We start from the raw sequence: 22577 nt of genomic DNA on the forward strand, positions 1-22577 counted from the left end.
CAACGCTATCTCAGTCCTTTGGTCACATAGGCTTCTGTACTATAAAGAAGGAACCTTATTCCCCCACACAAACCAGACTTGTTGCCACTGTGAGGCAAATGAATCTACTTTTGGATACAGAAGATTTGAAATGCCATATGAACACCAGACTATGTGTGAGAGAGATCTAATTCTTGAGGTACTATCCACTTTGGAAGTTTGACAATGCAAAAAATATAAAATGGACAGGAGTAATAGATTATAATTCTAGGTAAAGGGGAAGGCAGTAGGAAAAGAGGAAGACCACATTACAGATGAAGCAATTCAATAAAGAAAGGATTTAAGACCGGAGTAGCTCTCCTATTAGAAGATCTCTTAGAGATTTCTCCTTCTTAGGTTCACCATAAGTCAAACAACAGCTCATAGCAACAACAAATTAATGATCAATGGATGAAATACAAAGAATGTATCTTACACTACATAATTAGCATCTAGAGAAATCTTGTAGCACCTTTGGGACTAACTACAAGAAAGAAATTGGCAGCATGAACTTTTCGTAGACTACAGCCTACTTCCTCAGATGCATTTAGTGGAGTGCATCTGAGGAAGTAGACTGTAGTCTATGAAAACTCATGCTGCCAACTTCTTTCTTTTAGTCTCAAAGATGCCACAAGATCTCTCTACATACTGATTATGCAGACTAACATGGCTATAACTTTGAATACTACATAATTAGTTTGATACCATTTTAATTGTCATGGTCCCAGGCCTATGAAATCATAGAATTTGTAGGCTGTTCAGATATGTAATATCTTCTGTTAAAGCACTCATGCATCTGGCAGAGAACTCAAAATACCTTACCAAACTTGTAAACTCAAACCTCCATACAATGGAGTTGTGGCAGTTCAAAAATCATCAAAATTGTATATATTTTAGAAGTAAAGGACATTTACTTGTCTAATGGCATCTGTTCCCTCCTTCAGGCAAGGCCAAGCCTGAATAGGTTCTGTAAGCCAAGTCAAAGCTAACATATTCAGCTAAAGGAAATCTAAATGTGAAGGATCAAACACAAGAGTAAAGGAAGTGAGGCTAAAAGACAAAGTGTCAGAAGGTATGTACACTGGATCTAGAGAAGATCCTTTGCACTGCCAGTAGTCTATGTAATCCCTATGAATTATTGGTTTGGCCTAGTGGGAAATCTAAAGAAAGGGGCTGTACTTACTAGTTGAGTTCAGAAAGAGAGGGAAAGCTGGAGCTGGAAAAGAAGCTGAAGAATAGACCTTTTCTACCTTGAATAGTATGGTATTTTTCAGTTATGTATTGGGGGGGGGAAGGGTAATTTTTTGTAGTGGAACATTCATATTGCATTTGTATCTTTTAATTTTTCTTTTAATTGAGGTGTTTAAAGTTTCACCCAAATATTGCAATACTACTGAGTAACAGAGAAGAGACAAAAGTGTCCTGCAATCAAGTCCTGCAGTGCAGATGTGTTAAATTTAGTCTATACTTTGTTTATTAATGTTAAAAATACACTTAGACTTTAATTATTAAACAAACAGCTTCATTTATATACCGCTTCATACTGAACTAACGGTGTCTAAGCGGTTTACAACTATAAGCTAATTATTATTCAGTTTGCAATTTTCAAATATAGTTGTCCTGATAGAACTCAAAATATAGACATCCTGTAGAGTTGCACTTCCTCTTCCAACTTGAGACTGAAGTACCTCCTCATTCAAGAGTAAGGATTTTCTTCAGGTGCTTCAAGCCTGGTCTCTTCCTTCATGCAATCTGGTCCAAAATGCTCCAGATTGTCTTTCGGAGAGGGTATATCCAAGAAGGGACATCGCATTCAAGAGCAGGGATGGAAATTGTATGACTCACATGCCACACACAGCCCTTAGAAGAGTCACATATGGTACTTGGGTCCCCTGGACCCTCAAGACACTCCTCAAAATTGTTTGGAAAAAATAAACTTTTGGACCAGCTTTAGCTTTTGGAAGGCTCCACCCTGAAACCTCAGGGAGTGGGGGCAGGGATAGGGGTGGGGGGAAGGGCCAAGCAAAACATCACTTCTGTGTGGTCGGCTGCTGGCAAAAATGACCCTTCAACCTTCATCATATGTCCATGCCAGTTCAAAAAAATTAATCAAAGAGGAAAGATTCAAGCCATGGACTCCTTCACTTGTAGCTGAATTTCCTGGGGCTCAACTACATGGCAATTTATTTGGATGATGATGAAGAAGAAGATGATGATGAATAGGGCTGGGGATATGTAATCTTGGGAACTGAATTCGTGTCCCCCTCAAGCCACCTTGAGTCCCTGCACTGAGAGGAAGGTGCAGTATAAATAAACATAATAATAATAATAATAATAATAATAATAATTTTTATTTCTATCTTCCCACGACTCCCGATGGATCGAAGTGGGATCACAGCAAAGTTAAAATTAGAATTACAATATTGGAGCATTAGTTACTGCACCATTAAAAACCGCAGTTAAAAGAATAAAAACAAGAACATAAAAACATAAAAACATTAACATCAATCAATCACAGGGTCAGCTGGTCTTGTTCCATGCTAGTGGTCTTCATAGGAGGTCAGGAGGATAAGCGTGGCGAAAGAACTCTGTCTTTACCGCCTTCTTGAAGGTTTCTAAGGATGTAACAAGGCGGGTCTCCTCTGGGAGTCCATTCCAAAGTCTAGGGGCAGCTATACTGAATGCCTTTAGGGAAGTAGAAACCTTTTTGGATGCTGGTATCTCCAACAAATTCTTCCCACTTGTTCTAAGAGTGTGGGGCGGATTGTATAGGGAGATGCGACCCCGTAAGTAACTTGGACCCAAGCCATGTAGGGCTTTAAAGGTAATGACCAACACCTTGTATTGTGCCCGGAAGCTAATTGGGAGCCAGTATAGATCTTTCAGAATAGGTGTTATATGGTCAAGTCTCAATAATAATGCTGAAGCCACAGTGAAATTCATCAAAATTGATACACACATGGGAAAATACCAAGTGATTTTCATCAGGATTGTGATACAAAAAGGGCTAAATCCTTGCACTCTCTATACCAAATCTTGATAGAAGGGCCCATGCATTGTATTTTAAAAAAGGAACCAGGCTTGCTAAATTCAGTCATGCATTTCATATACCTTCTGGTTTGGCCATTAGCCACTACACTACACCATTCATAAATAATAGATGGAATTCATCCCCTGTTGAGTTAAAACAAAGTGTCATATTTTTAAGTCATTTTGATGATGATAATGGATCATTCATAAACTCTTCTCTGCCTCGTTCAAGAATAGCCATAATTTGTGAGGAACCTTTCTAGCATTCCATGTGATTTACAGTTTTAAGCTCCTTTGCCTCTGTTCACAAAGCTTGCAGCCAGAGGGTTTTGACCGCATGTGTGTTTTACCCCTTTAAACTTAGATTTATTTATTTTTTTTAAAAAATTGGACCTTTTAAAAATTCTGGTGGTACAAAATCGTACTGGAGTTGTTGTTGTTACTACTGCTGTTACTACATCCATTCAATCTGACAACTGCACACATCTTTTCAGTTCCCATTACACTGTCATTTCAGAACTGCAACTTGTGAAATGTCCAAGCTGAGACTATCCAGTACAAAACCTTGACAAACTGACATCATTATACAGTCAGTGAACCTGAGAACATACATCTCACTTCATTTCCATTTGGAAGAAGGATCTTCAATTAAGCAAACATTGATTTTCTAGTGATTTTTCTCTCCACACCCCTTACCTGTGACTGGTGGAATGTTTGAAATTGTTCCCAGCATTATATAGGGAGAACAATTAAATATGCACCTTACTTCACAGCAAGGCTGCTTTAAGCAAATGAATATAATTTAGTCTTTTAATCTTTTAGTCTTTTAATTTTCTTTTTGCAGGAACAGAATTTTTTAACAATTACAAAGACGCAAAATGGTAATGTTGTTTTATTTTTATTTTTATTTTCCAGTTGACAGTTAGAATTCTATGACTGCTTGAGTATGCTCAGTTCTCATTAGCCATTTTTAAGGGAATGGCTCCTTATGTTTTTGTTCAGGATTTTAATACACACACACACACACACACACACATATATATCCCTCTTGCACACATTGGCAAACCATAAGATTACCCTGAATTACCTGTTTCCCACTTTGCTTCCACTCCCATCAGCATTCAGTCATTTGTGTCTGCTGTCCAAGCAAACAATGTCACCAACCTATCCTTATCTAATTATGAGTTTTTGCATCCACTGTGGACAAAATGGGGATCTACGGCTAAAACAAGCAGCTTTGAAGAGATATAACCTTTTCTCTTTGATATGAGCAGAAATAGAAATTAACTAGTTACAAGAAGTTAAGTTATCAATTAAGTTGGGAATTTTGAAATAAAAAAGGCAACTAATATTTATTGTAAACTTAACTTGTGGATTTGAGTATTAATTTGATTTCAAAATTAATTAAATGAGAGTCAGTGTAAAGAACCATTTTTTTTTACATTTCCCAGCCAGTTATGGAACAATAGGGGCTCAACAGACTGCCCCAAAAGGGTGGGCTGGAGCTGTCCATTTTCGCTCCTGAGGGAACCCACAGCAAACAAACTGTGTGGGCTCCCTCTGCACCAAGAAGAACCTGCTAAAAGCAGGTTCTTCTTGATGCACATGTCATTGGTGCACTATCACATGTCAATGATGCAAGCAAGGCACCGCGATGTGTGGATGGTGCACCATGCTTGTCTCATCATGGTGGCCAAGGCTGCTGGAGCGTGCTAGGGTTCAGGAGCATGTGGTTGCTCCATTCTCCCAAACCTTAATTTTATCCCCAGGCCGCCACAAAGTGGCCGTCTGTTCCAGGCCACAGGATCTTAACAGTTGGAAGAGACCACAGGAAGGCAAATAGGGGACAGTTAAATGGGAAGGAGGCTGCTCCATTGTATAAAGCTGAAGCAGGCTATTCTGGAAGCTGAGGGTGACATCCCACACATGTTCCTGACATTCTCTCCTGAGTAATTGCTGTAAGAAGGCAAAAGCACTACCAACTAAATGAAAGAGGAGTGAAATTATGTGTCCAGCAAAATGGAACCATGTTGTAAAACCACTGGAATGCCATATCATATAGCACTGCTTTAGGGATTCATTCCTTTGTCCCAGAATTACTGTGTTATAGCTCTGTGATCTGTCTGAGCAAAAAGAACACAGGGGCCTTTGACAGAAATGACCTGTGCATTCTCCTGAATCCCTTTAAAATGCTGAAGAGATTATGTGTGTGTGGAGTGGGGGTGAGGCTCGGTGGGAAGAGAAAGGAGAGGCCAGCCCCCCCCCAAAAAAACACTTTAAATTTAAAAAACATATATTTTTTAAAAAATATATTTTAAAATTTTCTTTACAAACATCACATCTTGCCAAATTTTCACATTAACTACATGAAATAATGTACATATAAATACATTTAGGTTGTGTGTATGATATTGTAATTTTAAGGTTTAATTAATTTCGCTAGTCATTTATGTCACAACTATTGTAATTACATTCAGTGATATACAGGAATTATGATTGATGAGTAACATTAGTACAAAAAAATTACTAAGGATTCTGTGTTTACATATGGTTGGCTTACACTATGGGTTACCACACTGGGTGATGCCAACCCTAGTGCTGCCACTGCCCTCTAGGTATGTGAAATTAGCAGAACAGCAGAATATGAGAGCACCCTTTTACCACTGTCATTATTGTTATCAATGGCTCAGTACAGATGGGCAACATGTGGCGTGGCAGTGGCGGTACTAGGGTTAGGGAGCACGCACCATGCAGATGCTCCCTAACCCTAGTACGTATTCCATACGTCAAAATGGTGGTGCCCTGTATGCATGGGTGCTGCGACGGATGCTTAGCGCACTCAGGCATCACAAGTGCGCCAGAAAAAGAACCCGCTTTTGGGAGGTTCTTTTTTTGCTGGCAGGAAACCGCACGGTTTATCCGCTGCAGCTTCCTGCCAGCGGAAAAGGAGGCACCAGCAGACCGCCCTTTTGGGGCGGTCTGTATCCCGCCAACGACATTAGAACTATAGGCAAAAGCTGGAAAGGCATGTACATTACTTGGAAACATTTAGCATAGGAGTGTACTTGGGAGAGTCATTATACCAGGTATGTAAGAAATACAGTGGTCATAAGAAGGCTGACGGGAAAGAAATATTTCTACTGAGTGCAGTAGATCTGGATGCCAGGCAGTACAAGTTAAAACTTTTAAAAGCAGTCCTATATGCCCCCTCTTTTTTTTTAGGAGATCCTCTTTGCCTTGCAGGTGTATATACTGTTCCTGCACATTACACTTGCCAACTGAACTATTGAATACCTCACTACATTTTACTATATCAATAACTCATAACATTTAATTTACCACCTGTTAATCTGTATACAGCAATATTTGATAGTTAAGCTTTCTTCTCCTCTGTCTGAAACTCATTTTGCATGCCTTTCAAAGCAAATTTCCATATCACCTTCTCTGAGTTTATTTTTCTGACTCTTAAGGCTTATCCAGATTTTCAGCTCATAATAGTCCTACACATTACAGTTCAAAATCAATAGCGCTATATGGTTTCTGGCAATATGTTGGGGGACAACCTTGCTGAGGGAAGAAGGCATTATCAGGCTGGTACAAAGCTCCTTATTTTTATAAAATTTCAGGATGATGGCCTTATTATAAAATGTCAGGATGATATTGAGCATGAATGAACATTTGGTTGATTGTCTTGTGATTTTACATTAGTCTAACCGTGGGTTACGCTACCACAACTAATATTTACAGTATTGTATAGGGAGTAATCTGTGTTTCCTTATGCAACAGTTTTCACTAACCCATGCAATTGCTGGTCAATGTTACGTGGCTACAGCTCTGTCCTCTGACTCAAGCTGCCACCCAGCTGACCCTGTTAGTGCTCTTAGACATCTCAGCGGCTTTTGATACCATTGACCATGGTATCCTTCTGGAGCGCCTGGGAGAGTTGGGAATCGGGGGCACTGTACTCCAGTGGTTCCGATCCTACCTCTCGGGAAGGCTCCAGATGGTGCAGCTGGGGGACGTCTGCTCCGATAAGAGGGCCCTTACATCTGGGGTCCCTCAAGGAGCCATTCTGTTCCCCATGCTCTTTAACATTTACATGAAACCGCTGGGAGAGATCATCCGGAGACATGGGGCGCGGGGTTATCAGTACGCTGATGACACCCAAATAGTCTTCTCTATGTCTCCGACTGATTCAGTGACCAAGGATGGCATCTCTCCTCTTGTTGCCTGTCTGGAATCGGTAATGGGCTGGATGAGGGGAAACAGACTCAGCTTGAATCCAGAGAAAACGGAAGTACTCGTGATAGGTTCTCCTGGCCCAGGGATGGCGGTGGTTCCACCTGTCCTGAATGGGATCACGCTTCCCGTGAAGGACTCTGCGCGCAGTCTGGGGGTGCTCCTCGACTCGTCGCTCCACCTTACATCTCAGGTGGACGCGACGGTTAGGAGCACCTGTTATCAGCTTCGGCTGATACGCCAGCTGCGTCCCTACCTGGGCCGGGGGGACCTTGAAACAGTAGTACACGCTCAGGTAACCTCTCGTTTGGATTTCTGCAATGCGCTCTACATGGGGCAACCCTTGTACCATACCCGGAAGCTGCAATTGGTGCAGAATATGGCGGCAAGACTGGTCACTGGTACATCCAGGGCCAGTCATATAACACCAGTCCTTAAAGACCTTCATTGGCTGCCTATTTGCTTCCGGGCGCAATACAAGGTGTTGGTTATCACCTATAAAGCCCTACATGGCTTGGGCCCAGGGTACTTGGAGGACCGCCTTTCCCCATATAATCCACCTCGCACACTCAGGTCAGTCGGGAAGCAATTGTTGAGGGTTCCAGAGGCTAGATTGTCTACCACCACCCAGAGGGCCTTTTCTACCTCGGCCCCCAAGCTCTGGAACTCGCTTCCCGACGAGTTCCACTCGGCCACCTCATTAGACATATTTAAGAAGGGGTTAAAAACATACCTTTTTAAGCAGGCATACCCCTGACTTCTGTTCCCTGAAATACCCCCTCCTCCCCTCTCGCCAGCATTGTTGAGTTGGTTTATTGCTATGTTTTATATTTTAAGATGTTTTTAATGATGTTTGATGGTTTTAACTATTGTCAATGTGAAATGTTGTTAACCGCCTTGATCTCAGGAATGGTGGTATAAAAATAAAAATAAAAAATTTATTATTATTATTTCATGCAACTATGCTGCTACAATTTTACATTTCACCAACTTCAGACAAAATCTTGAAAGCTACAAATGAAAAACAAGGTAAATTTGCATGATTTGCCACAGCTATGAGTGGCCCTACATTAGGCAGGGTGAAACAGTTGATGATGGTATCCACACTGCAGAAATAATCCAATCTGGCATCACTTTAACAGCCATGGTTCAATGTTATGGAATTCTGTGAACTGTAGTTCTGTGATGTATCTAACCTTCTCTGTCTGATATCTCTGGTGCCACAACAAACTACAATTCTAAGAATTCCAGGCACTGAGACATGGTAAGTGGTGTCAACCTGGATTATTTCTGCAGTGGAGATGCAGCCTCAGGTAGCAGTGAGATTATTTTTGGTGTTGTTGTTGCCTTCGCATCATTTCCTACTTATTGAGACTGGAGGAAAGAAAGGGCAAGCCATAGGGCCAGTTCCTAATACTTTAGCTTGTTCCACACTTGTGGAAGATGAAGCCTGATTCATCCATGTTGAAGAAATTTCATCTTCAGGTCCAGTTTCCTTTTTTATATAGAATGAGAAAATCATGCCATTTTGTTCATTACTTCAGGTTTTACCATCCGCCTGATGATAAAAAGTTCTGAGATTTTTCTGTTCTAATTTCTCTAGTATGTTAATTCTCCAAAGCCTCCATATTATTCTGCTTCATCTGACCTGAATCTGACTTATTGCATTTCCCAAGCTACTTTTCACTCAGCGGTTAATTAAAAGATTAAGTCTTTGACACAAAGCTTACAGCCCTTATTGGCACCCATTAGCCCAGCTAGACTAATTCTCCTGAAAACCAAACCTCCTTATATTCCTTGGGTCATGAGTTTAGCTTCAGTTCCTTAAATCTTTAACATTCACTGTTAAGTTAATTCTTTGAAAAACGTCTGCAGTGGGATTTTGTATTCAGATGCAGAAATGGAAAGAAGTAAGGTGAAAACTGTTTGGTGTGTTGTTTATATGCAAGCAAGCAAACTAGTTTTCACAAAGAGTCGGCATCTTTTGGAATTGCACCATAAAATCTATTAAAAAAGTAAAGCCCTATTTATACACAGACTAGTGGGGGGGGGGGGGCAACTGCTATACAGGCAAGGACCATTTTTAATTGACCAGACCCTTATAACTGACTCTTATTTTTCAGAGGGTTTGAAGTAAAAAGTATATTAAAAATGTCTGCTTGTTGTTCTTTTTGTTTTTGCTGTAGCTGTGTGCCTTCAAGTTGTTTCTATCTTATGGTAACCCCATCATTTCTTGGCAAGCTTTGTCCAGAGGAGGTTTGCCATTGTCTTCCTTTGACACTGAAAGAATGTGACTTGCCCAAGCTCACCAGTGGGTTTCCATTTCTGAGCAGGAATTTGAACCCTGGTCTTCCAGCATCCTAGCCACATACTTAAGCCACTATGTAACACTGCCTCTTGCACATATGTAAAATAGATTAAAATTGGGTGAAAGTGATTTTAAAAAATAATTCCTAATTAATATATATATATATATATATATATATATATATATATATATATTTAATTGGACTTAATATTGGATGGAAAGAAAATAAATTAGCTGTGCTATAGTTCCTTCACACATTGACTGTAACACAATTAAATGGTTCACCATGGCATTTTTGGTGGCATATTGATTACACACACACAATATAAACACATAATGCATGTGTGCACGCACGCACACACACACCTTCTGAAGCACTCTTTCAGGTCATAAAAGAAGGCTTGGGGATACATACAGCCCATAGTGTGCACTTTGCCCATCCCTATTAGGATGTGTTTTTATACACTGCAGGTGAACCATACCCTATTTGTATGGTTCACACATTACTCATATGCATGATATTCACATCTTAAAGTGGGCTTTCCCACTGGCTCTGCTCCCAAATTGTATCTAACTAGTCCATTCTATCCTATCCTACAAAATCCACATACTCAGTTCAGCTTTCTGCAAAGGAACTCCTAGTCATCATGTGATGCATGCAGATGTCCTGACGTTTGGTACCCTATGTGTTAGTAGCTGTTCACTTGCAAATGATCATGCTCAGTGTGTGGATACTACAAGGCACAACTACTCCACAGACATGACCGCTGGGACTTCTTCATGTGAGCATTCAGTCCATGAGCAATATGTGATGAGGCCTACAGTTGTGCTTCAAATGTTATTTTACAGTAATAATTTTTGCTATCAATTTGTTCCACTTTAAAAAGGAAGAAAAACAGGCATTCACATGCAGAATAGTGGTTATCTAACCTGGCCAGTAGCTTCCACATCTATTTCTTTTCCATCCTTCCCAATTATCTCCATTACTCCCAAACTATCAATAAAATGTTTTAAAAGATCATTATTGGTCCATTTATATAGTGAATTGTTTTCTCCAGTGGCCAGGCAAGTGCCCTAAGCAGAGCAAGAAAGCAACAGCAACTACAGGAAATCAGCTACAATGTTCAAACATTAAAAGGAACTTCTTGATATTAAGAGGGGTGACACACTAGCTGGAGTTCCTGCATTGACCAGGGGTTGGACATGCTGGCCTATGGGTTCGCTTCAAAGACTATAATACTATTCTGTTATCCTTAGATCTGGATGTATGCAGCCTCAGTACAATTACCTCCCAGCATAAAACTCATTTAATTCATCATGGAATCAGATATATTAAATGAACAATTAAAGGATAGAGGTTATGCACAACATGTTATAGATAATGGATATCATAAAGCTGCATTTAGGTGTCACTCAGAACTTTTGAAGAAACAGGACAGAGCCCACAAGAAATGCAACACGGGATATGCAGTTATAGAAATAAAATATGTATGTGAGAAGCAACATGACTAAGCATGTATAGACAGAGAAATCACACAGGTGTAAAAGGTGATCTAATTTGGAAGTCTTGGGAGCCAAGGACAAATTTTGGAATGAATATTGGCAACACCTGAGACTTGTTTCATGGACAAGATAATCAGATCATATTCATGGGTTGGACTTGAGTCTGGGGTGAACAAAGTCAACCAATCATGTGAATGTACACACCCAGTGGGTGGCACCTAACAATAGCTATAATAATTGCCAGTTTTGTTAATGTGATGCTGGTTGTTGTGGATTGTTGTGGTTGATTGGTAGAATTGTGGTAGGATAGTTGGGCATATTCTGAGAGCAAGAATTGTAACTGTATATAGTGTATAGTAGAATAAAATAGTACTTTTGTTTAAGACTACAAAGTCGTTTGGTGTCTTGAGTGAAAACAACAAGAGTCAGCAAATCCTGATGGTGTTGGAGACATCAGAGGAAGAAGAGTGAGAAAGCCTGGAGAGGTTTGTCAGGGTCTTCAGCTTATTCTCAGAAACTCTGCTGCTTTGGAAGAAAGCAAAAACCACTGGCCAAAACTGGTCAGCTCAGCTTCATTAACTTGGTGGTGAGTTACAGCCTGAGGTGAAGTGCAACAACTCCCATCATCCCTGACAGTTATCACATACATTGTGCATTGACATTTAACCATGTAATTAATAGTTTAAATAATCTATAAAGAAACATTGGTATTTGATTGAAAATATTTATTTTTATTAGAAAATTTTATTACACATAAACACATAAAGAAAAAAAGACAATAAACAAACAAAAATAACAAAAAATAAACAAACAGAAATCCAGAAAATATTTCAGGATGCAGAGAAAAAACAATGGTTTCATATAAAAGATCAAGAAATAGTAAAGACAGAGTGATGAGGGCAGACTTTAGGATCCCCAATAGAAAACCCAAAAGCACTGTGTTTGGGGGAAAATATGCCCACAGGGGAAGAAGTATGCAGTGGCAGCAAATGTGCCCTTTCTGGGCCAAAAAGAAGCGACATTTTGCAGCTTCCGGAAAATACCAGATCAGGACCACGGCATGCGGTTGCCGCAAACTTAATCTGGCACTGAAAGGAGTGGCCAGTTTCGCCCCTTTGTTTCCTTTATCTCTTCCACTGTGAATACATGCTTTCCCGTTTTTGTTTTGTTCCTCTGTTGAAACCTACCAGACATTTGGACAAAGAACAATGTAGAAGCAAATGTAATTTTCCTAGGTGTTTGAGAGGGAGAGAAGGCAAAGTTAATAATAATATACAATGTAGCTGCTGAAGAATACTATTTCAGAAGACATTGTCACTATATCCAACCCCTCCCCCCCCCCACACACACACACACAAACCTGGCATCTGGAATAGCTCAGGTCCCAATGATGACCATATATATTTCTTTTAATTATTCCAAAGTAACCTCCTCCAGTCCCACTACAGGCCTTAGCTACTTCAAGCAAATATACTATAATGATTTCAATTAAATCTTGGCCTCTCCCCAACAGAACACAAATTAAATGCATTACTAGGAGATACAAGCTTCATTGCTTGGAAGTGTTATATAAAGAAAGGAGGAAAAGCTGCCAAGAGCTTGTTGTCATTTCACAAGCAGTGGGGGAGAATTAACCCCATGAAGGCTATTCTGGTGTCTGTCTAAGAAGACAGCTTAGTTTCTATAGCAGCATTCCCACATGACTCTACTTCTCTCCAGTTACAAAGTAAAGTGATCTGAACCCAGCATCTGTGAGAGCTTCTTGGTTAGCTCTCTCTCTCTCTTTTTTTTAATGAATAGAGAGAAAAGAGCTGGAAAAACCACCTCTGAATATTTCTTGCCTAAGAAAACTTTATGAAATCCATGGAGTCATCATAAATTGACAGGTGACTTGAAGGCACAGAGAGAGAGGGAGGGAGGGAGGGAGGGAGGGAGGGAGAAGTTATATTAGCCTTCATGTATAACACAGCGAATGACTGCTTACCAGCTTCTGATTTACCCCATGCTGTATTTGGGGTCTCCATATTTTTGTATTTTCATATCTGAAATTAGCATATTCTTAAGAGATCACAATGATCTTTGCGGCACCAGGTGGACTTCCTGTGAGAAAGAAGTGAAGACTAGAGGACATGTGCATGATTCAGGTAATGTTGTAATCAAAGCTAAAGGAATGCACTGATTATGTCCTCACTCAAGGCCCTTTTGCATTTCCTCTTGCCCCAAGAGACAAAGGAAGTCTCACTGCAACCAAGCAGTAAGCCAGTGCTTTCCACCTACCGTCTCCTGCACTGCTTTGTATTGTTTCAGAATGCTGTGTGAGGACCTATTTACTACACAACATCCTTGCACAACCTCCAAAAATAGACATGCATATGTGTAATTCCAAGTTATGAATGTATGCTTATATCAATAACATGATTTCAACTCAGGAGTGCAGTTTGGAAGAGTCCTACATTGCTAGAGTGCCTGTTAGAGTACCTAGAGTAGCATCTGTCTATGGTATCCTTCTGAGCCTTTGTATAGCCTTACTTCTTCTAGTCCTTTTTCACACTAATTCTTTGCACAAAAGGAATTATTAGAATACACTCCTTCCATCCATCAGATGAATGTTCTTCTATCAACATATACCATATATACTTGACTATGTTGGCCTCATGTACAGCATACACTGGAGGTCCGAGACGGAAAAAGCCTTTGCACATCCAGAAGTTGTAATGGCATGCTTGCCACCGCATGCACAAGCCCCATTATATTCAATGGGGCTCGAGCATAAGTGGAATTCCCCTTACGCAGGGGGGGGGGGCGGAACAGATCCCCCATGTAAGGGAAGAGCCCACTGTATAAGTCATGGGCAGGTCTTGGGACCAAATTTATGGATTTTGAAATGACCAGTGGATAAATTGAGGGTAAAACTTAGGTGCATAGAACAAAGGCTATAAAGGATTAAGGGAAAGAAAACAATGCCAAAGAACACAAAATTCCAGCAGGCATCTGTGCTCACACTAAAGGCTGGATCGATGAGAGAATAAAGGGGGATGGGGTCAGTGCTTCCAGGACAGATTACGCTCTTGCCTTTCACCAGAGTATGGTTCTTTTTTTATGAATTAAAGCACAGTAGTTACATTGACCCATAGATAAGTCAACTCAGTTTTTTGTGTCAATTTTTGACTAAAATTTCTAGACCTCTACATGAATCTATACAATGATATTTCATTGTTCTGCCATCAAAATAAGGCCCTAGGTTCAGTCCAGACTCAGCAAGGCCTGTGTCAGTGATAGGGAACTTTTGGTTCTCCAGACATTTGGCCTAAGCTTCCACAAACCCCCAAGTGGCATGGCTCATGTTAGTTTCCACACCTCATGCCCTTATTTGCAGGAAGCCCTTGTCATCTAATTGCATAGCAGGAATTATGAAAGCATCAGTTGATATAAAATTATATCTCTGTAAGCTAGGGAAATATTTCTCCACTAATTTTATTCACTAAGGAATCAAAGAATAATTTTGGCAACTTTGATCCCACTGTGCGAAAGTCTTCAAAAACAGTGAAGACAAATGACAGTTTAGGATTTATTCTGAATTAAAGTCATAAATGGTATATTTATATACAAAAAAAAAGCATGAAACAGCTTTTTCTGTACAAAAAAAAAAATAATACTTCTGTGAATGAACACTATTACTTCTGTAGAAAATGCTGTTCCCTGTATAGAAGATGCAATAGCTGGGGACTTATTCTGCATACAGTTTTTATTCAGAAACCAGCATTTCCATTAGATGAAACACCAATTTCTGTGAAGAAAAGAATATTTCTGTGCAAAAATATCTTTTACAGTGCAGAAAATGTTATTGTGCAAAAAAAGGAGGAAATTTTATACAGAACAAGTGCAAAAATGTGAAGATTCTCATCAAGGTTTCCCGGTACTTGAAAAACACAGTTAAAAGAAAGATTCATAATGGATAGTAAAACTGAGGGGATAGTACCAGCATTACAACAATTTGATAAGGTAATCAGAAATCCCAAAAAACAAATTGCAAAAATATATAATTTGATTAGAAGTCTAGAACTTGAGGAATAAACAGTTAAAGAAGTTATGGTAAAATGGGCAAAGGATTTAAATGTTCCAATCCAGTTAAGTGAGTGGGAAAATTTGTGGCAAATTAAGACAAAATATACCCCATGTACAGAAATCAAGGAAAATCTATATAAATCATTTTATAGATGGTACCTTACCCCTTTTAAATTATCAAAGATGTATAAGAATAGGAACCAAAATTGTTGGAAATGCAAAAAAGAAGTAGGTACATATATGCATTGTTGGTGGTACTGCCCAGAAGCGAAGAGATTTTGGACAGAGATTCATAAAGAGATAAAGAAAATATTTAAATTATCAGTAAGAGGAGATCCAAAAGTGTAGCTTCTGAACCTAACCAGAAACTGGAAGCTGAAGAAAGAAAATGAGAAGGTCATATTTTATATGATATCTGCTGCAAGATTGGTGTTTGCAAAACTTTGGAAGTCGGAGGAGATCCCTTCAGTAGAAGATTGGAAATCAAAGGTGCTAGATATATATGAAATGGATAAATTAACTGCTTTATTGAAAGAGAAAACTTTAGATCAATTTCATAGGGAGTGGGAACCTTGGGAAGTTTTTCTACAGGAAGAAAAAAGGAGATATTATGTGTAGCAATTGCTAAGGAATAGGGAGGAAATGTAATAGAGCTCCATATATGCATTTAGTACAAGTATAACTATAAGTATAAGGGTGTATAATTTTAAAGAATAAGTCTAGGTCATAGTAGTCAATTATGGTATAGAGGATATTAAATTGGGGCATAAGATTTATCAAGTTATAATAAGGATTCGCAAGAGAGAAACTTGAGAGATAAGAGCAAGAGTTAGTTGGAATAATGAAGAGAGGAAAAGGGGGAATTTCAGTAAATGAAAGGAAGTGAAATTTGTATAGTTGGTATAGAAGGTTAAAACCAGAAGATTTGGTAGTATCTGGTTTTTTTTTTGTTTGTTTTTTTGTTTGTTTCTGTTTTGTTATATGTATATTATATTTGTCACTATTATCGTTTGTGTCAGTTTTATATTTTTTTTAAATAAAAGTAAAAAAAACAACAACACATTTCTCAAGCACATTTTGCACATTTTAAAATATTTTTTTCCATCTCTACTATATGAGTTCTATATGCATTGCTGCAACCACTTACCTCTAGTTGATGACAAACCCATAAGTTCCATGGGCAAGCATGTGGTGTCATGCCGTTGGGTGCATGGCATGACACCTGTGTGGGGGCGGCATGTACACCACACCTCCATGCTGGCATATAACTCTGGTCTGTACAGGCTCTTAGTGACCACAGTGTCCAGTATCACCGGGGCACTGTGAATTTAGTGAGATGGAACATAATTCAGTGGGTGAGCAAATGCATTATATGCATATTATCTCAACTTCAGTCCCTGCTAGTGGCATTTCCAGTTAAATGGCAGGATGGCCAAGAAGATTATGTCTTTGAGGTTTCATAAAGTTACTGTCATGGGCCCATGGTCTGCCTTAGTATATGGCAACTTCACACATACACAGAAAATCATTCCAGAGTGACAGTATCAGGTCTTCAACTGATACAACAGGTCTCTAAAAAGCAGAGCATATTCACTAAAGCTAGAAGGTCTTAAAAACACAACGCATGCTCACAAAACTAGTTATTTACTATCAAAGAAACACTTTGTGTGGTGTTTTCCTTTCCAAAAGATAACGGACTTCTGATAATATATCATATTTCTTCTACTTAAGAGAGGGGGAAATAGATATATTTTTAAGTGAGAGGAGCTCCAGAAAGTTTAATTTAAGATACTAATCCCTTGATATTTTAGGACTTTGTGTTGATTTTGTTTTTGCTAGAATAAATTTGGCCAGCAAGTAACAGCAGGACTGCCTCAGCTCTCCCACACTGTCTCTGAGCACTACTATATCATCTGTACTATGTTGCTGACAGTGAGTCAAATACTTTTAACCTACTTCCCCCCCCCCTCCCCACTTTATGATGTTTGTAAAATACAGCCTTGTTTCCAGTATGCAGTTGGCTGCATTTCTCAATCCATTGCTCTTCTTCTGCTTCAGTAGAAACAAGTTGCAAGTGGTAGAGAATTTCAAAGACTTTAAAGTCTGATCCAGAGTTTATACACAGGCCTAGTATGAACCGTTAGCCTCATTGGGCACTAGCTATCCCCATAATGGGGACCCCATTACTAATCAAAGATTCTGAGAAACACTTCCTGCTACCATCTTTATTTTTCTATGCACATCTGTATATGTAACACAGAACTGTGGAAGTTTATGCCAAAAATGTCTCATACTCTTTAAGGTAGCAGAGAAATGTTATTACTTTTGTTTCTGTAACTACATTAACATTGCTAGAAATCCTCTCACATCATCATTATAATATCTTTTATCTTTTTTAAAAAATATTATTGTTGTTCTTATTATTACATACCCTCTGTCACAATTTGGCAGGGAAAGTCCCAGTTATCCCACTTTTTCAATTGCTTTAAAAATGTCCCTGTTTCTCTCTCTCCTCCCACTCTCCTCCTTTGTCCTTCGCTTACTTCAGTCACTGCAAACTGAATTCAAAGAACAAATGTAGTTTGCACTCAATTAACTCAGGAGGGGAAATGATGAGGAGAAGAGGCTCCTTTCTTCCAAGAGTAAGCTCAAAGGAAAACAAACTGCAACAGTCATAGAATCATAGAATCGTAAAGTTGGAAGAGACCACAAGGGCCATCCAATCCAAACCCCTGGCATGCAGGAAATCTCAATCAAAGCATCCCTGACAGATGGCCATCCAGCCTCTGTTTGAAGACCTCTAAGGAAGGAGACTCCACTACACTCCGAGGGAGTTTGTTCCACTGTCGAACAGCCCTTACTGTCAGGAAGTTCCTCCTAATGTTGAGGTGGAATCTCTTTTCCTGTAGTTTGCATCCATTGTTCCGCATTTTAGTCTCTGGAGCAGCAGAAAACAATTGCTTCCTCCTCAACATGACATCCCTTCAAATATTTAAACAGGGCTATCATATGACCTCTTAACCTTCTCTTCTCCAGGCTAAACATCCCCAGCTCCCTAAGACATTCCTCATAGGGCATGGTTTCCAGACCTTTCGCCATTTTAGTCATAGAATCATAGAGTGCGAAGAACCACAAGGGCCATCCAGTCCAACCCCCTGCCATGCAAGAAATACAAATCAAAGCATCCCTGATAGATGGCAATTCAGCCTCTGTTTAAAGACGTCCAAAGACCAAGACTCTATCACTATCTGTCAAACAGCTCTTATTGTCAGGAATTTTCTCTTAATGTTAGGTGGAATTTCTTTTTCTGTAGTTTGCATCCATTGCTCCGTGTCCTAGTCTGTGGAGTGGCAGAAAACCAGCTCGCTCCATCCTCAATATGCCTTCCCTTCAAATATTTAAATATTTTACATCTGGTAAATATTAATAACAATCAGTACGTGGGATGAATTAATAAGGATATTGATAAAAGAATGTTTTTTAACACATAAATGCAAAACTATTATGCTGTTAGCAGTAGGAGGGCTGGGTCTAACTACATTCAGATGCTAATGGGACCTCAATACTAGCAGGAGCATCTTTTTCTGTGTACACCTGCCCAAGGACTAAGGACTACTGAAGGGCCATCCCCAGCTTCACATCAGTGAGAGTAATATGTGGGAGAACATAGGGGAGGACCTTCTCTATTGGAGTGTATTATCCATGGAATTCCCTCCTCTTGGAAACCAAGTTGTCACCAACACCAGGTTCATTCTACCACCAAGCTAAAAGAAAAAAAATAGCTTCACATTAAAGCCTTTGAGGACTAATCACACACACACACACACACACACACAGAGAGAGAGAGAGAGAGAGAGAGAGAGAGAGGGTTTAAAACATTCAACATGTTTTAACTGCACAGAGTCATAGAACTGAATTGGAATGGACCACAGGACCATCTAGTTCCATGTCACACAGGAATCCACAGCTAAAGAAGTCCTGAGATTAACTCCATTAATTTCTGAGGTAGTCTACTCTACTGCTGAATACCTCTTACCACCAAAACAGTCTTTTTAGTACTTTTAATTTATTATTATTATTATTATTATTATTATTATTAAACTTTATTTCTAAAGCGCTGTAATTATACAGAGCGCTGTACAAAGTCAGGAATATATAACAGCCTGCCCAAAGTGTACACTCTAAAAGTAATAACAATTGGATAGAGGAATAGATAAAATTACAATATAGGAAAGAAAAAACAAGTTAAAAAACATCAGATATAAAAGCAAATCACATCAAACATTATCAGACAGCCAGATGACACTCACAAATTCCCTGAGAACGCTACCCTAAACAATATGGTTTTCAGCTCAGCCTTAAAACTGGTTAGGGAAGTGATGAGCCGTGCATGCAGAGGAAGAAGGTTCCAGGAATGAGGTGCAGCAAGAGAGAAGGGACAGATTTGGGATGGGGCAGAGTGTGAGTAGGGATGTAGGGAGAGAGAAGATCAGTTAAATAAAGAGGGGCCAGCCCATGCAGGGCTTTAAAGGTGAGTAACAGAAGTTTGTACCTGATGCAGAAAGGAAGAGGGAGCCAGTAAAGGGAAAACAACAGAGGGGAGACATGATCATAACGGTGAGCGAGTGAAATAATGTGTGCAGCTGAATGCTGAACAGAAATTAATGGGTGGAGGTGAGAGAGAGGAAGCCCTGCCAGGAGGAGGTTACAGTAGTCTAGTCGTGAGACCACTAGGGCATGGACCAGTGTTTTTGCGGTAGAAGCTGAGAGATATGGACGAATTTTGGCAATATTATAAAGAAAAAATCTACAGACCTTGGCTGTAGTCTGGATCTGGGGGATAAATGACAAAGAGGAGTCAAAAATGAAACCAAGACTGCGGGCTTCCTGGACCGGCTAGATAGAGATGTTATTGACAGAAATAGAAAAGGAGTAGTGAAGACTTAGGTGGGAAAACAGTCTTGGACATATTGAGCTTCAGACACCGATGGTGTATCCAGTGGGAGACAGCTGTTAAACAGGATGATACTTGCTGTTCTAGCTCTGATGAAAGATTAGAGGTGGAAAGGTACAGCTGGGTATCATCGGCGTATAAATGGTAGGAGAAACCAAAAGAACTAATAAGTTTGCCAAGGGAGAGTGTGTATAAAGAGAACAAAAGGGGACCCAAAACAGAGCCCTGAGGAACTCCAACAGGTAAGGGGACAGAGGACGAGGTCTGACCACCCAGGCCACTATAAAAGATCTATCTGACAGGTAAGATGTGAACCAGTCGAGAACAAGGCCTGAGAAACCAAGGTCAGAGAGTACGTCTATTAGGAGACAGTGGTCCACGGTGTCGAAGGCCGCAGACAGATAGAGAAGGACAAGGATAGAGTAGAGGCCATTTGCCTTGACCCGCAAAAGATGATTCGAGATCTTAGTGAGGGCCATCTCTGTGGAGTGCCGTGGGCGAAAACCAGACTGGAAGGGATCCAGAATGGAGTTGGTTTCAAGAAACTCAAGACAGCGTGAATAGACAACTCGTTCCAACACCTTAGAAAGAAAAGGAAGAAGAGAGATTGGACAATAGCTAGCCAAGGAAGAAGGGTCGAGAGAGGGTTTTTTCAGAATAGGGGAAACTAAGGCATATTTGAAGACCGAGGGGAAGGAACCCGTGGAGAAAGAGAGATTAAAGATATAGAGGAGGGAGGATAACAGAGAAGGGGCTATAGAGATTAGAAGAAAAGAAGGGATTGGATCAAGAGAACAGGTAGTAGATTTGGATGAGTTCAGCAGCGAAGAGAGTTCTTCCAAAGAAACAGGAGGAAACACAGAGAGTTTATTAATAGGAGGGGCGAGGAGATTAATGGTGGGAGCCAAATCAGGGAGAGTTAACTCAGAACGAATAGTGGTGATCTTTGTAGTGAAATAATTAGTGAGGTCGAAGGGAGAAAATAATGGAGAGACAGAGGGAGGAGAGGGTTTTAACAGCGTGTTGAAACAGGAGAACAAATGCTGCGGGCGCCTCTCGTTGAATTTGAATCAATTGAATCAATTTGAATCAATTGGTTTTGATCCTGTTCTCTGGAACAGTAGAAAACAAGCTCACCCTATATTCTTCATGGCATCCCTCTAGATCTGTGTTGGCAGACCTATGGTACACATAACAGAGATGTGGTACACATAACAAAGCCATCTGGAGGATGGGGAAGAGGAGGAACAGGCACACACCTGTTCCTCCTCTTCTTGGCTATCCCAGGCCTCTGAAGAGGCAGCTGAGGGCCCAGGAGGGTGCAGGGGGAGGAGGAGGAAGAGGCTCATGCCTGTTCCTCTTTTTTTGGGCCTTCAGCTGCCTCCAGAGAGGCAGCTTAAGGCCTGGGGGGTAGGAAGAGGAGGAACAGGTGTGTGCCTGTTCCGCTTCTTCTCCCCTTGCTCCCCCTCCCATTGGCCTTCAGCTATCTCAGGAGAGGCAGCTGAAGTCCCAGGAGGGTGGGGGGAGAAGTCCCACCCCAGAGGTCCCAGGAAGTCCCGTCTTCCTCGGACATCCCGCCCCTGGGTAACACTGGTGCTGGAAAGCCTTTTGGTTTGGGCACTCAGGCCCTAAGGTTCGCCATCACTGCTCTAGATATTTAGAATCATAGAGCTGGAAGATGGCTATCACATCACCTCTCAGTGTTAAAGATAGCCAGCTCTCTTAGCCATTCTTCATAGGGCTTAGTTTCCAGAACTTTTAGTTCTTTATTGTTGTCCTGAAAGTGGTTAAATAGTTCAAAATGTGTCTAGCCTGTTTGCACTTTTGTTTACATTTTACATTGCTTTAAACTGTTTAAAATGATTTCAGTTTAGCACTATCCTGAGATTCTATATAAATAAATTATTAAATAAAGATCTTTAGATAGAGGGGCTATACAGACCGCCCCAAAGGGGCAGTCTGCAGCTGCCCCTTTACTGACCAGATCGGGGCCGTAGCCCTGATCAAGCCACTGGATAGTGCAAAAAGCAGCTCCTTTTTGTGCCCTCCAAGGGGCATCATAGCAGTGCAGCTTTAAGATGCCCCTTGGAGGTGCAAAAAGAAGCCGCTGGTGATGGTGCATGCCATCATGTGAATCGGTGCAACCCAAAATGGCACCCTGGGAGTGGGGTTAGGGCATCCAACATGCAGGCTCTGTGCCCTAATTCTGCCCACAGGCCAACACAAAGTGCTGCTCTGTATCAGGGCCGAGGTAGCTGCTTAGTGATGAGGAGAAGCCATAATAACTTCCTTATCTCTCCTCCTCAGACCCCCAAGGATCCCAGTCCATGGAATCACAGATCTGGTGTGCAACGTGTCTTCTTCTACTTGCCTTACACTAGATGCATGTCCTCAGTTGTGGTGAATACTCCTCAACATCAGTGCTGAAATAAAATCCAGTCACCAGGCAAGTTTACTTTT

Source organism: Sceloporus occidentalis, unplaced genomic scaffold (genome assembly GCF_023333645.1).
Source record: "Sceloporus occidentalis isolate IW3139 unplaced genomic scaffold, rSceOcc1.0.p SCAF_3, whole genome shotgun sequence".
NCBI classification, from domain to species: Eukaryota; Metazoa; Chordata; class Lepidosauria; order Squamata; family Phrynosomatidae; genus Sceloporus; species Sceloporus occidentalis.